Genomic DNA, 12559 nt, shown 5'->3' on the forward strand with positions numbered 1-12559 from the left:
TAAACTACCCTACACCATAACATGCAAGACAAGCAATTGAAACTCATTCCATTTTAATATATCTCCTTTAGATCCTTGTATTCCAAGATAAGACCACTGTTGAAATGATCCAATGGTGACCGCATGGATTCCTGTGTTAAAGATAAGACCACTGACCGTCCCAGCAATTTGGCTTACGAATTCTTACTAATCCCTGACAAGTCCTAACTCCAGCTTCAAATCTTATAAAGACTCCTTGATGCACCCATTTGTAACACACCCCATGGTTCCTTGTAGAGCCAATAAACTTGCATTTGTGTTTCTGGTGATCTGTGGCTAGTGGGATATAACCAAGCACCCCACCACCCAGAAATGCCTGGTCAGATAGGACAGTAGCATGAGCTACTGAAGATTCAGTTACAAGACCAGTTACGAGACAATATTCTAAAATGTTTGGTTTCTCCTCTACAGGTTACAGTTAAAGCTTTGAATCAGAAGGTGCTATTTCTCCCATAGTCAGAATAATAACAGTGCCTTCTTCCAGTATTATAGACACTCAGAGTATTTGACTCCTGTTCTTCCCATTTGGAATTCTAAAGGTTTGGAAGTCCCACCAAGGGACACAACAACGATTCCACTGAATTGGAAGTTGCAGACTACTACCTGGCTATTTTGAGTTGCTTATGCTGTTGTGTCAACAGTGAAAGAGAGGGGACACCTATTAACTGAAGTGATTGATCCTAATCACCAAAGGGGAGCCAGTTTACTGCTACAAAATGGGGGCAGACAGGACAATGTATGAAACCCAGGTATTCTTCTAGGCGCTTCCTAATATTTCTACCTCCAAGAGCAAAAGTTATTGGAAAATTATAATAACTGAAGAAAGGCATGACCATTAAAGATTTAGACCCTTTAATAGTAAAGATCTGAGTCACTCCACCAGTTAAAGGATTTAGACCAGTTGAAGCATTGGCTGAGGGCAAAGAAAATGTGCAAGGTTTAGTGGAGAAAGGAAGTTATAAATATCACCATAGCCTTCTGGAACTAGAACTATAACAACTATGTATATTTTCTTCCTTGCTTGTTACATAAATATAAATAAATACATCATCTGTTACATGACATATTATTACAATGTTACATTATTTATTACCTTTTATATTATATATCATATGTTGTATGATATGTATTATATATTTGCATTAATCGACCTCTTTTTGCATCCTCTTTTCCCCCTTATTATTTTGAAAAGATTATTGGTAGTGATGAACTTTAAAATTTAGTCATCAGATTTCAGAATAGTTATATGGGCCTGGGAATAAACCTCAGGACTAATTAATATCACCTAGAGATGAACACCATGATTTCCCTGTATTAAATATTATATGTTAGGATATTACTTAATTTGATCTTATGACTTCATATCTCCCCTTTTTGAGGAAAAGGTGAAAATAGCTTCTTTCGTAGGAGGGTGGTTGCATACATTTGTCATTGCTGCTGTACAGAAATTCAAATACATTTAGAAGGGGTAGATGGATGCCAAGTAGCCCCAAATTTGGACTGTGCCCATTTTTTAGCCATTGCTCTTCAATTCCAAAACCATCCTTCTATACTTTGTTTTGGAATCCTGTCAATAAAAATCCACAAACTGTATTCCTTCTTTGCCAGCCGGCTTTTTGATAGTCTCTATCAATAGAGGGCACTCGAAGGAGACAGGGAGACCAGAGCAGGGAAGGGATGGATTTCCTCTTGTTCACTTGCTGTTCTTGCCCATGTTGCTCCAACACCTGCCCTTGATCCTGGCAGCAGCAAATGGTGCTACTCTGTCTTTCTCTGTCATTCCCAGAACCAACCTCTTATCGTGCCTTCAAACATTCCAGCTCCAGACAGGTAGTGCCATCTCTTTGGAGGCTTGAATTCCAACCACCAAGGGTCTCTATTCATTTTTTTATTTTTTAAAAATATTTTACTTATTTATTCATGAGCGACAGAGAGAGAGAGAGAGAGAGAGAGAGAGAGAGAGAGGCAGAGAGAGAAGCAGGCTCCATGCAGGGAGCCTGATGTGGGACTTGATCCTGGGTCTCCAGGATCACACCCAGGGCTGAAGGTGGCGCTAAACCGCTGAGCCACCCGGGCTGCCCTCTATTCATTTTTTTAAATTCTAATCCTTGGGACGCCTGGTGGCTCAGTGGTTGAGCATCAGCCTTCAGCCCAGGGCGTGATCCTAGAGACCCAGGATTGAGTCCCACATCGGGCACCATGCATGGAGCCTGCTTCTCCCTCTGCTTGTGTCTCTGCCTCTCTCTGTGTGTGTCTCTCATGAATAAATAAATAAAATATTAAAAAATAAATAAATTCTAATCCTTCCAAACTCTTCCCTCTATTCTTCCAGTCCTGGAGTAGTAGCTCTTCCTGCCACTGCTCTCTCTATCTAAATGCCATGTCTCATTTTTGCTCTTTGATCCTTTAGCAGCCATTTAACCAAGATCCTAGATTAAATTCTCCCTGCTAAAATAACTGGGGTGGTTTCCTTTTCCTGACGAACACTATGGGATGCAAATATAAATGGCCCTATTGCCCTAAGATGGCAGTTAGCATACAGGGTTCAGCTATTGGATTAAGCCAAGAATTCCAGTAGTATTAACATTCCACTTTTACAACACAGGTCAACAATGTCCTTATTCAAAGTTTTCAGAGCCAGAAATGTTTCAGAATTCAGAATATTTCAGATTTTAGAAAGGAAACCGTGTATATACATTAAATTGTGTAATAGCTCCAATTGGGGTATGGGATAGTACCTCATTATTAAACACTTGAAGGAATAAATATTCCCTCAAATCAGTTCAGGTCACGTTTTGCCAATAAATGAGTTAAACACACACACACACACACACACACACACACACAACTTGTGGTTTTCAAAGCTTTTTACTTTTGAATTGTAGTAAAGCATTTTGAACTTGTATTAGGAAACACTACCAAATGACTAATCAAACGACCAATATTTTTTTTTAATCTAAGATTGGATTAAAGTGGTTTCAGGAAAACTCTGAGCAAATCTGAGCAGGGAAGTAATGTCTGACTTAAACATAAGCAGAAACAACAAAGAAATCTTTGAACAGACTACTTTGGTAGTCTTCAGAAAAATTGCCCCCATTTACCTGAGAATCAGTGAATCAGTTCTCTGGCAGAAGGGAAAATCTACTCTGACAGTAAATCATAAGGAGTTTGTATTTGAGACTGGGTTAATGAAGTTTCATGTGAAATTCAGACAGTGGAACTCTTATCAGAGGAATTGTGATAGGATCCATGGAACATGTTCTAACATGCCGATTTGCTATTTTGGATTTTTATGTATTGTAAAATTAACCAGGAAAAAAAATATATATGGTTTTCTAAAATGATTTTATATACATATATATGAATATACATATATATGAATATAATATATATATATGTATTCCTGATAATTCAAATTTATCAAGCTAACTGCCAGGAAAACTCAAAAAAGAAATTGGTAAAAATGATTGCTCTGGAGAAGTGAGGCTGTGGGAATTGAAAATGGAGAAGGGGCAGAGGGATTTTTGTTTAGGCTTCTCTGTCTTATTTGATTCATAACTAGGTGAATTATTAATTTAATAAAAGACTTTTAATTACTACCCTAAAATGTATAAACTTGAAATGGAACATGTCCCTATGAGTTGTGAATAACAGTGCTTAATTTTTAAAACATAAACATACGGTCTTTTTAGTTTTTGAACAGCACTTTAAAATGTGACTTAATAAAAGTAATTCAAATCAAGCTAACTCAACCTCTAGCTCTAGATGGCCTAGTAAAGACATTTCTACCTCTGCTCTCCTCCCTGAAACCAACCTAAACAACAAAACAATGATAAAAACAGGGACAAATACTTCATCTCCAATGAAGCTGGAAAATAATCACACCCTCAAACCACAAACTATGAAAAACAGCTGCCAAAAGACAGTAGATCCTGGACCAAAATGAAAGAAAGAGGCTGGGAGGAAAGGCACCAAACTGATGAGTCTTTTGCAGTAGGCCAAATTCCCCAAAAGCAGCAAGTGGCCCTGAAGGCTCCACCAGTGATCGCCAGGTTAGCACAGCCAGTTCCTGGAGTGTGCCCAGGAATATCCCTGAAGCCGTCTTTAACCTGCTAACATTACGAGATGTGGAGCTGAGTGAGAAACACTGACATGTGACACGTAGACACAAAGTCTGTTCATGGAATCAGATGGCAAATACATGATAATAAGCAAGCGGATTTCGTAGCAGATAATCACTGACTTATTTATTTGTATAAACACTTAGTTCTTACACTTTGCCAAGAACTGCTCAAGGTATCTAACAAATTTTCACCCACTTCATCCTGATGGCTCTGTGAGGTAGGTACTATTACCATCACTATTCTGCTACAAGTGAGGACACTGAGGCACTGTGAAGTTAAAGGTCTTGCTCAGGACTGCAGCTCATGAGCAACAGAACCTGAATTCAAACCTAAGCAGAATGCCTCCAGAGTTCACACTTGTAAACACTAAGTTTGAGCACCTCTTTGAAGGGAAACATGAGTGAATGAAAAAATGAAGGAAGGAAACATCATCACACACAAAAACTTTGTGTTATCTCTCTATCTCTTTTTTTTAAAAGATTTTATTTATTTATTCATGAGAGATACAGAGAAAGAGGCAAAGGCATAGGCAGAGGGAGAAGCAGGCTCCCTGCCAGAAGCCCGATGTGGGACTTATCCCAAGACCCCAGGATCACAACCTGAGCCAAAGGCAAACACTCAACCACTGAGCCACCCAGGAACCCCATTTTATCATTACTAAAAAGCCAACCTGTCACCAAGGGAGGGTAGATAGAATGCCCACAGGCAGAGCCTTAACAAAGAACTAGAAAGTGCTCTGCGACTTTCAGAGGTTCCACAAACTCTATGATTTCTCACATTACTCTTACCTCAGCTTAGTCTGCTGAGTGAAACTGCCCACTGCTTTAGTTCATCTTCTGGGCCCCTTTCCTCCAAATTTTTGACATCATAGCTAGTTGTGACCAGACTACCCTCCTTCAAAAATAAGTAATAATCAGAAATGGAACTCTGCAACCAATGAGGACAAAAGAAAGAAAATGAAGACAATTAGCCTGTAGAAAGACATGTAGAGCAGCTGAAAGAAAATAAAACCAGTACAAAAAACAAACGGGGGCGGGGGGGGGAGTAGGTTTAGTAAAATAGAGTCAAGGATATGGAGGAAAAGGAAATCCAAATCATACACACACACACACACACACACAGGCACATGTATGTCCTACATCGTACAGGACTTCACTGTGAGCCATCGAGAAATTACACTATTCCAAAGACAATGAATGTCCATTGGCCCGTGTGCTAAGAAAAGATGTTCCAAAAATTCTGAGATTTCTCAAATTACTGCTACCTCAGCTTAGTCCCCTGGCTCGTCTTTCTTCATATTTCTCTCCAAAATAGTTCATTCAGGAAGAATGCTCCCTATTTAGAAATCAGTAATTTTTAAAAACAAAATCAACTTAGAATCTATACAAAAATAATTCAAGTAAAAGAGCTAACAAAAAACAGATGAAGAACACACACACATGATTTTTTTGCCGTAGAATAAGCCAAAGAGTTCTCCATTAAATAAGAGAATTAAGAGAAGACGATGGTCTTTATGCAACAAGAAATCAAAACAAGGAACTAACATTTACTAAGTAATTAAGCTCTAGGCACTAAGTGAACTATTTAAATGTAAATAATTAAAAATAGATTTCTGTGAAAGTAAAGGCAATAATAATAAAATCACCTAAAAGGAATTAAGACAATTTTTTATCCAAATTTTTATTTAATTTCCAGTTAGTTAACATACAGTTGTAATATTAGTTTCAGGTATAGAATTTAATGATTCATCACTTACATACAATACCCAGTGCTCATCACAAGTGCCCTCCTTAATACCCATCACCTACGTAACTCATGCCCGGCTCCCCCATCTGCCCTCCAGTAAGGATAGTTTTAGATTTCTTCAATACAGTGCTCAATTCTAGAGAAAAACAGAAAAATGTCTGCAAAGACCATAGGAAAAAAGAAAAGCAAACAAACATTCACTCAAGTATAAGAACAACAACTACTTTCAAACATGAATGAGTTTAGGAATATAGTTAATCTGAATCTTCTTAAATAAATTTGAAGAATTTCATTAATCAAAAGACAAATAGAGAAAACGTGACTAAAGTACTGGCAATGCTCTTTAAATTAACTTAGATGTAGAACTAAGACTAAACAATGGGGTTACAAAATAAAATATAAATGTTATGAAACAAAGCAATGTAGAAATAATAATATTCAGAAAATCCATAAGTTGTTTTTTTTTTTTAAAGATTGATTTATTTATTCATAAGAGACACAGACAGAGAGAGAGGGAGAGGCAGTGACACAGGCAGAGGGAGAAGGAAGCTCCTCACAGGGAGCCCGATGTGGAACTTGATCCCAGATCCTGGGATCACAACCTGAGCCAAAGGCAGGCACCCAAACACTGAGCCACCCAGGCATCCCTGAAAATCTGTAAGTTGATAGGGAAAGATGGAATCAGTTTTTGTGGGAAAGGGACCATGGTCAATTATACTGTTTAGAACTCAATGGAGAAAAAATAACATAAAAAAAATAAAAACCAATGAAGTTTACCGCTAATATTGTACATAGCGATGAAAGACTGAATGCTTTTCCCCTAAGACTGTGAACAAGACAAGGAAGTCCACTTTCACCATTCCTACGCAATATTGTGTTGAAGACTCTAGTCAAAGCAACAAAGTAAGGGAAAGAAATATAAGACATACAGATTGGAAAGGAAGAAGTAAAACTATTTTTATCAGTATGTATTATTTCCTGTAATCAGCAAATAAACTAAAAAACTACTAAACATCAGGATGCCTGGGGGGCTCAGTGGTTGAGCATCTGCCTTCAGCTCAGGTCGTGATCCCGGGGTCCTGGGATCGAGTCCCACATTGGGCTCCCCGCAGGGAGCCTGCTTCTCCCTCTGCCTATGTCTCTGCCTCTCTCTCTCTGTGTCTCATGAATAAATAAATAAAATATTTTTAAAAACCCAACTATTAAACATTGATAAGAGCAATCAAAAACGTAATAAATGGTTAGATATTCTATTTTCATGGATTGACAGATTCAATTGATATCACTAAAGATACCAATTCTACTGAAATTCATCTATAGATTTGATGCAACTCCCAATCAAAATGTCAGAAGACATTTTTTGCAGAAACCAACAAGTTGATTCCAAAAGGTATATGAAAACCAAGATTTAGAATAACCAAAATGATTTTGAAAAAGAAAAACAAAGTCAGAGGACTCATACTCCCTGGTTCTAAGTCTTATTATAAAGCTATTGTAATCCAGAAAGCTTTATATTGACAAAAGGATAGACATATAGATAATAGAAGAGATCAAAAAGTTCAGAAATAGATCCATGTATCTATCATCAAATTTTAATGAAGTCATTCAATAGACAAAAGATAGTCTTTTCAACAAATGATGTTAGAACAATTGGGAATCTCTATGTTGAAAAAAAATGACCCTTCATCCACATCTCCAATCATATACAGAAATTAATTCAAAATCAATCATAGATGTAAATGAAAAACTTAAAACTATAAAATTTCTGGAAGACCGGGATCCCTGGGTGGCGCAGCGGTTTGGCGCCTGCCTTTGGCCCAGGGCGCGATCCTGGAGACCCGGGATCGAATCCCACATCAGGCTCCCGGTGCATGGAGCCTGCTTCTCCCTCTGCCTGTGTCTCTGCCTCTCTCTCTCTCTGTGACTATCATAAATAAATAAAAAATTTAAAAAAAATAAAATTTCTGGAAGAAAATATAAATTTTTGGAATCTTGGGCTAACAAATATTTCTAGATAGCATACAAGAAGCACAAACCATAAAACAAAAAGTAAGTTGGATCCATATCTCACATCATATACAAAAATTAACTTGAATCTTTGACCTAAATGTAAATTAAAATTATTGACAAAGAATCTTTGCTTGACCAAACTTTAGTCAGTCACCTTCCCCTAGGCCCATCTGGGCACTTCTTTATAAAATCCAGTTTTAGCAAGAATCCTACTAAGTCAATCTAACCAGAATGTCCCACCCACCATATCTGATCACTCTTGATGTATGATCAAGTTCCCCATCCTCCGGCCTCTCCTAGGTGATATGATCATGCTGATTTGTCTTCAGCAAGAATTCTGTTAGATGAGTTTAGCCAGAATCCTCTTTACTCTATTATTTCCTCTTAGTGATTTTCCATCCACTGAAACCCACCTTGCTCCTTGGCTATAAATCCTCACTTGCCCATGTATTCAGAATTGAACTCTGTTCTATATTGAGGACTATTGCAAGTTTCCTGAATAAAATCTGGTTTTGCCACTTTAACTCTGTCCAACTAAGTTTTTTTCTTTGACACTACAAAACTTTTAGGGAAAAAAAAAAAAGAAAATCTTTATGACATTGGGTTACCAGAGATATCTTAAATAAGACACAAAAAGTACAAACCATAAACAAAAAATGATAAATTGGACTAGTTCCCAGAATATATAAAGATTCCCCAAACATAGTAAAGAAAAATCAAAGGATCCAATTAAAAAAAAATTGAGCAGATTTGAATAGACTTTGCCAAAGAAAAGATTCAAATGGCAAACAAATACATGGACATATGTTCAACTTATTAGTCATTAGGGAAATTCAAATTAAAGCCTCAATGATATACCATCAAACACCTACTAGAATGGCTAAAATTTTTAAAGGTGACAATACCAGGAGTTGACAGTGAATCAAAGCAACAGAATCTCTCATATGTTTCTGTTGGAAATGTAAAGTAGTACGGCTACTTTGGAAAACAGTTTGACAGTTTCTTAAAAGGTTAAACAAACCCGACAATCCACTTTTAGGTATTTACCCAAGAGAAATGAAAACATATGTCCACACAAACACCTCTACACAAATGTTTAAAACAGCTTTATTCATAATCCCTAAAATCTGGAAATGTCCCACATGTCTGTTGACCTGGGAATGGATAAACAACTTGTGACATATCCATACTTAGCAACATAAGAGGAAAGCCACTGATGTATTCAACAACATGGATGAACCTCAAAACCATTATACTAAGTGAAAGAAAGCAGACACTAATGATAACATAATGAATTACTCAATTTATATGACATTCCGGAAAAGCAAAACTGTAGGGATAAAAATCAGTGTTTTTCAGAGGTTGGGAGTGGGGTAAGAGGTTGATTACAAAGGCCTTCAGGGGGGCTCTATGGTATGAAGGAAATAGTCTACCATATGGTAATGACGGGAGTATTTACAGGGCTGTACATATGTATCAAAACTATAGAACTATACACCTAAAAAGGGTGAATTTTGCTATATACCTAAAAGGGCAAATTATACTTGCATAAATCTGATGTTCAAGAAGACACTAATTTATAAATCATGTAAATTATAGTTATAATGAAGAATTGAAGAAAATATAATTAATTAAAATTAAGACTTGGCAAACGGGTGTATGGAAATAGGCATAAATCAGTTTTTTTATTTATAATAGGAAGGCAATATGTAGCATCAAAAGTCAAAAAATAAGGGGATCCCTGGGTGGCTCAGCAGTTTAGTGCCTGCCTTCGGCCTAGGGCATGATCATGGAGTCCCAGGATCGAGTCCCACATCGGGCTCCCTGCATGAAACCTGCTTCTCCCTCTGCCTGTGTCTCTGCCTCTCTCTCTCTCTTTCTCTGTGTGTGTGTGTCTCTCATGAAAAAATAAATAAAATCTTAAAAAAAAGTCAAAAAATAAAAAAAATATAAGCTTGGGTAGTCACCAAAGGGCTTAAAAACACATTATAAATCTTCTAAACTATCAGAGGGAAACACACACATACACATTTGATTTTGAAAGTATAGATATTAACAAACTAAAAACTAAAGCAGTAACAGTAGAAATCATAAAAGATGAGAGAGAACTAATACCTAACCATATCTGCATAACAATATATATAAATGGAATCAAGCAGGATATTAAAAGAAAAATATTTTCAGATAGGTTTAGAAAATCAAACTCAACTATTTGTTGCATGCAAAAGACACATTTAAAGCAAGGTTAAATACTGGGCATATATATGAGGCAATTAATTTTAAATGGCTAATGGAATGATTACTTTATTAAGATCAAACAAAATTGAATTCACAGCAAAAGCATGAAATAAGACAAATAAGTTCATTTTATAAAGATAAAAGGGTCAATCATAATGAAGGTCTGTCATGGATCATTAATGCCAAAATCCTAGCCTGAAAATTCCTAAGCAAACACTATGTAAGATACAAAGAGAAATAGGGAAAAATATAGAAGTAATGGAGAAAGACCACGTACTCTCTTGACCCACGACAGATCAAGAAAGTAGTAAAATAAAATAAAACAAAGATATAGGATCAAATTCTACAATTCATAAAGTCTCTCTAAAGTTTTGATCTCTTGGGATGCCTGGGTGGCTCAGTGGTTGAGCGTCTTCCCTTGGCTCAGAGCATGATCCTCAGGTCTCAGGATCCAGTTCCACATCGAACTCCCTGCATGGAGCCTGCTTCTTCCTCTGCCTATGTCTGTGTCTCTCATGAATAAATAAATTAAATCTTTAAAAATAAATTAATAAAATAAAATTTTAGTCTATCTAAAATATATCACACCCTTCACCCTAAAAACAAATAATATTTCATCTTTAAATAGTCAAAGAATATTCACCAAAAAATTTGGTTTATGTGGGACCACAAAGTATTCCCAATATATCACAATAAACAAAAATACAGATCATATTGTCAAATTTTAATACAAAGTAGAATTGGTTTTTTTGATAAAAAACAAAATCCCCAACTGCCTAAAACTTGGGACTATTTAAGAAGTTGACTTAAAGGCAATAGAAGTTGAAATTGAAAAATATTTTTAAAATAATATTAATGAAAGCACTAAGGATCAAAATCCATGTGCTATGGCTAAAAGAAATGTTTTGAAGAATGATTCAGAGCCTTAACCAAGTTACCAGACAAGAAAAAAAAGAAAATAAGTGAGTTCATATTCAAAACAAGAGGTAAGAAAAAGAGTAAGAAAATAAATCTAAGGAAAGCATAAAAGAAATTAAAGACAGAATGACATATTAATGATTTTGAAACAAAAAATATAAATGAAATAAACATAACTGATTACTTGAAAAATATCGACAAAATGAATAAAATGGTAGCTTGTCTCATTTTTTTAAAAGATGTGTGAGAAAAAAATAAATAAATAAAAGATGTGTGAGAGAATCATAAACATACCTAAATTTAGGTAAACCTAAATAATCATAAGAAAATACTTTGCATGAAATTATTCTAGTACTCTTGAAAATCTGGATAAAATAAATCCTTTTCTGAGGAAATATAAATTGCCAAAACGACCCTAGAAAAGATTTTTTTAAGACAAGCAAACCAATTACCACTAAAGAAATTGAGAAGGTTATCAAAGATTAATCCCTTACAAAAGCAACAGACTCTATCAGTCTCACTGATGACTTCATTCAAAGCATCTAGGAACATATTATTTCAGTCTTAAGTGGTCCCTAAGCATGATCTGAGATAGAAAGAAAAAAATGAGACTAACACTGAATCTGACAATAGAGCAAAAGAAGGGAAACTACATACCAGTATATAATCAGTAACAATACAAGAATGCCATAAAGTATAAGCAAATAAGCAGATTAAATGGGGTTCATTTGGGGGATGCAAGGGATAGTTCAAAATTAGAATATCTGTTAATTTATTGCTATCACATTAATAAGTTAAAGAAGAAGTCCTACTTAACCACTTCTATAAATAGTAGAAGGTATTTTGCAAAGTTGAATGTCCTTCCCTGGTTTAAAAGTCATAGGCATGTTCACATATATGTATAAATGTGTGTATACCTACGTGTACTTGTACGTGAGTGCATATACATATGTTACGTACATACATACCTGACCAAAATCTGGCATCATACATAATGAAGAATCATTAGAATTTTTTCCATTACCGTAAGAAACAAGATGGATAATGACAGCCTGCATGGAAAGTATTGGAGTGAGCTGTCAGGGGAAGCCCAGTGGCAGCTGGTACTAATACGAACAGCATTAGAATGGGAAGGAGAACATTGCTGTGCCAGCCAGTACCTGTGTCCCACCCAAGGACGATGTCATAATAGGGCAGCAGAAACAGATTGGCAGGATCAGGAAATTAGCTACGTACAGGGGACAAGACAAATAAGTAAGTATCCTAAGGATGACGGGAGGTGCTCACTGATGGAAGGGAGAACACAAATATGAGAAGAAGAAAAAAAAAGTAGGATGAATCCAGCCCTACTGAAATGGAATTGAAGCTGTGTGAGCTCAGTGAGATAGAGATGTATAAAGGCTTGTCTGCATGTCTCCTGCTGCTCCTGGTGAGAAGGCCTGGGAGCAGTAACACTGCAACTGCCATAGCACGGCTCTCATCCA

General features: G+C 36.3%; 1 long non-coding RNA gene across 2 annotated transcripts in view; it reads right to left on the reverse strand.

Annotated features, from left to right (window-relative positions):
- LOC140624221 (uncharacterized) overlaps nt 1–12236 on the reverse strand; it is a 29210-nt gene extending 16974 nt beyond the window's left edge. Inside the window, exon 1 of one of the 2 annotated variants that reach the window (XR_012023724.1) lies at nt 12044–12236. This is a non-coding gene — a long non-coding RNA (uncharacterized lncRNA). The remainder of the gene's footprint in view (nt 1–12043) is intronic. The other variant, XR_012023723.1, reaches the window with a different exon arrangement.
- Nucleotides 12237–12559: the final 323 nt, after the last annotated feature.

Source organism: Canis lupus, chromosome 34 (genome assembly GCF_048164855.1).
Source record: "Canis lupus baileyi chromosome 34, mCanLup2.hap1, whole genome shotgun sequence".
NCBI lineage: Eukaryota > Metazoa > Chordata > Mammalia > Carnivora > Canidae > Canis > Canis lupus.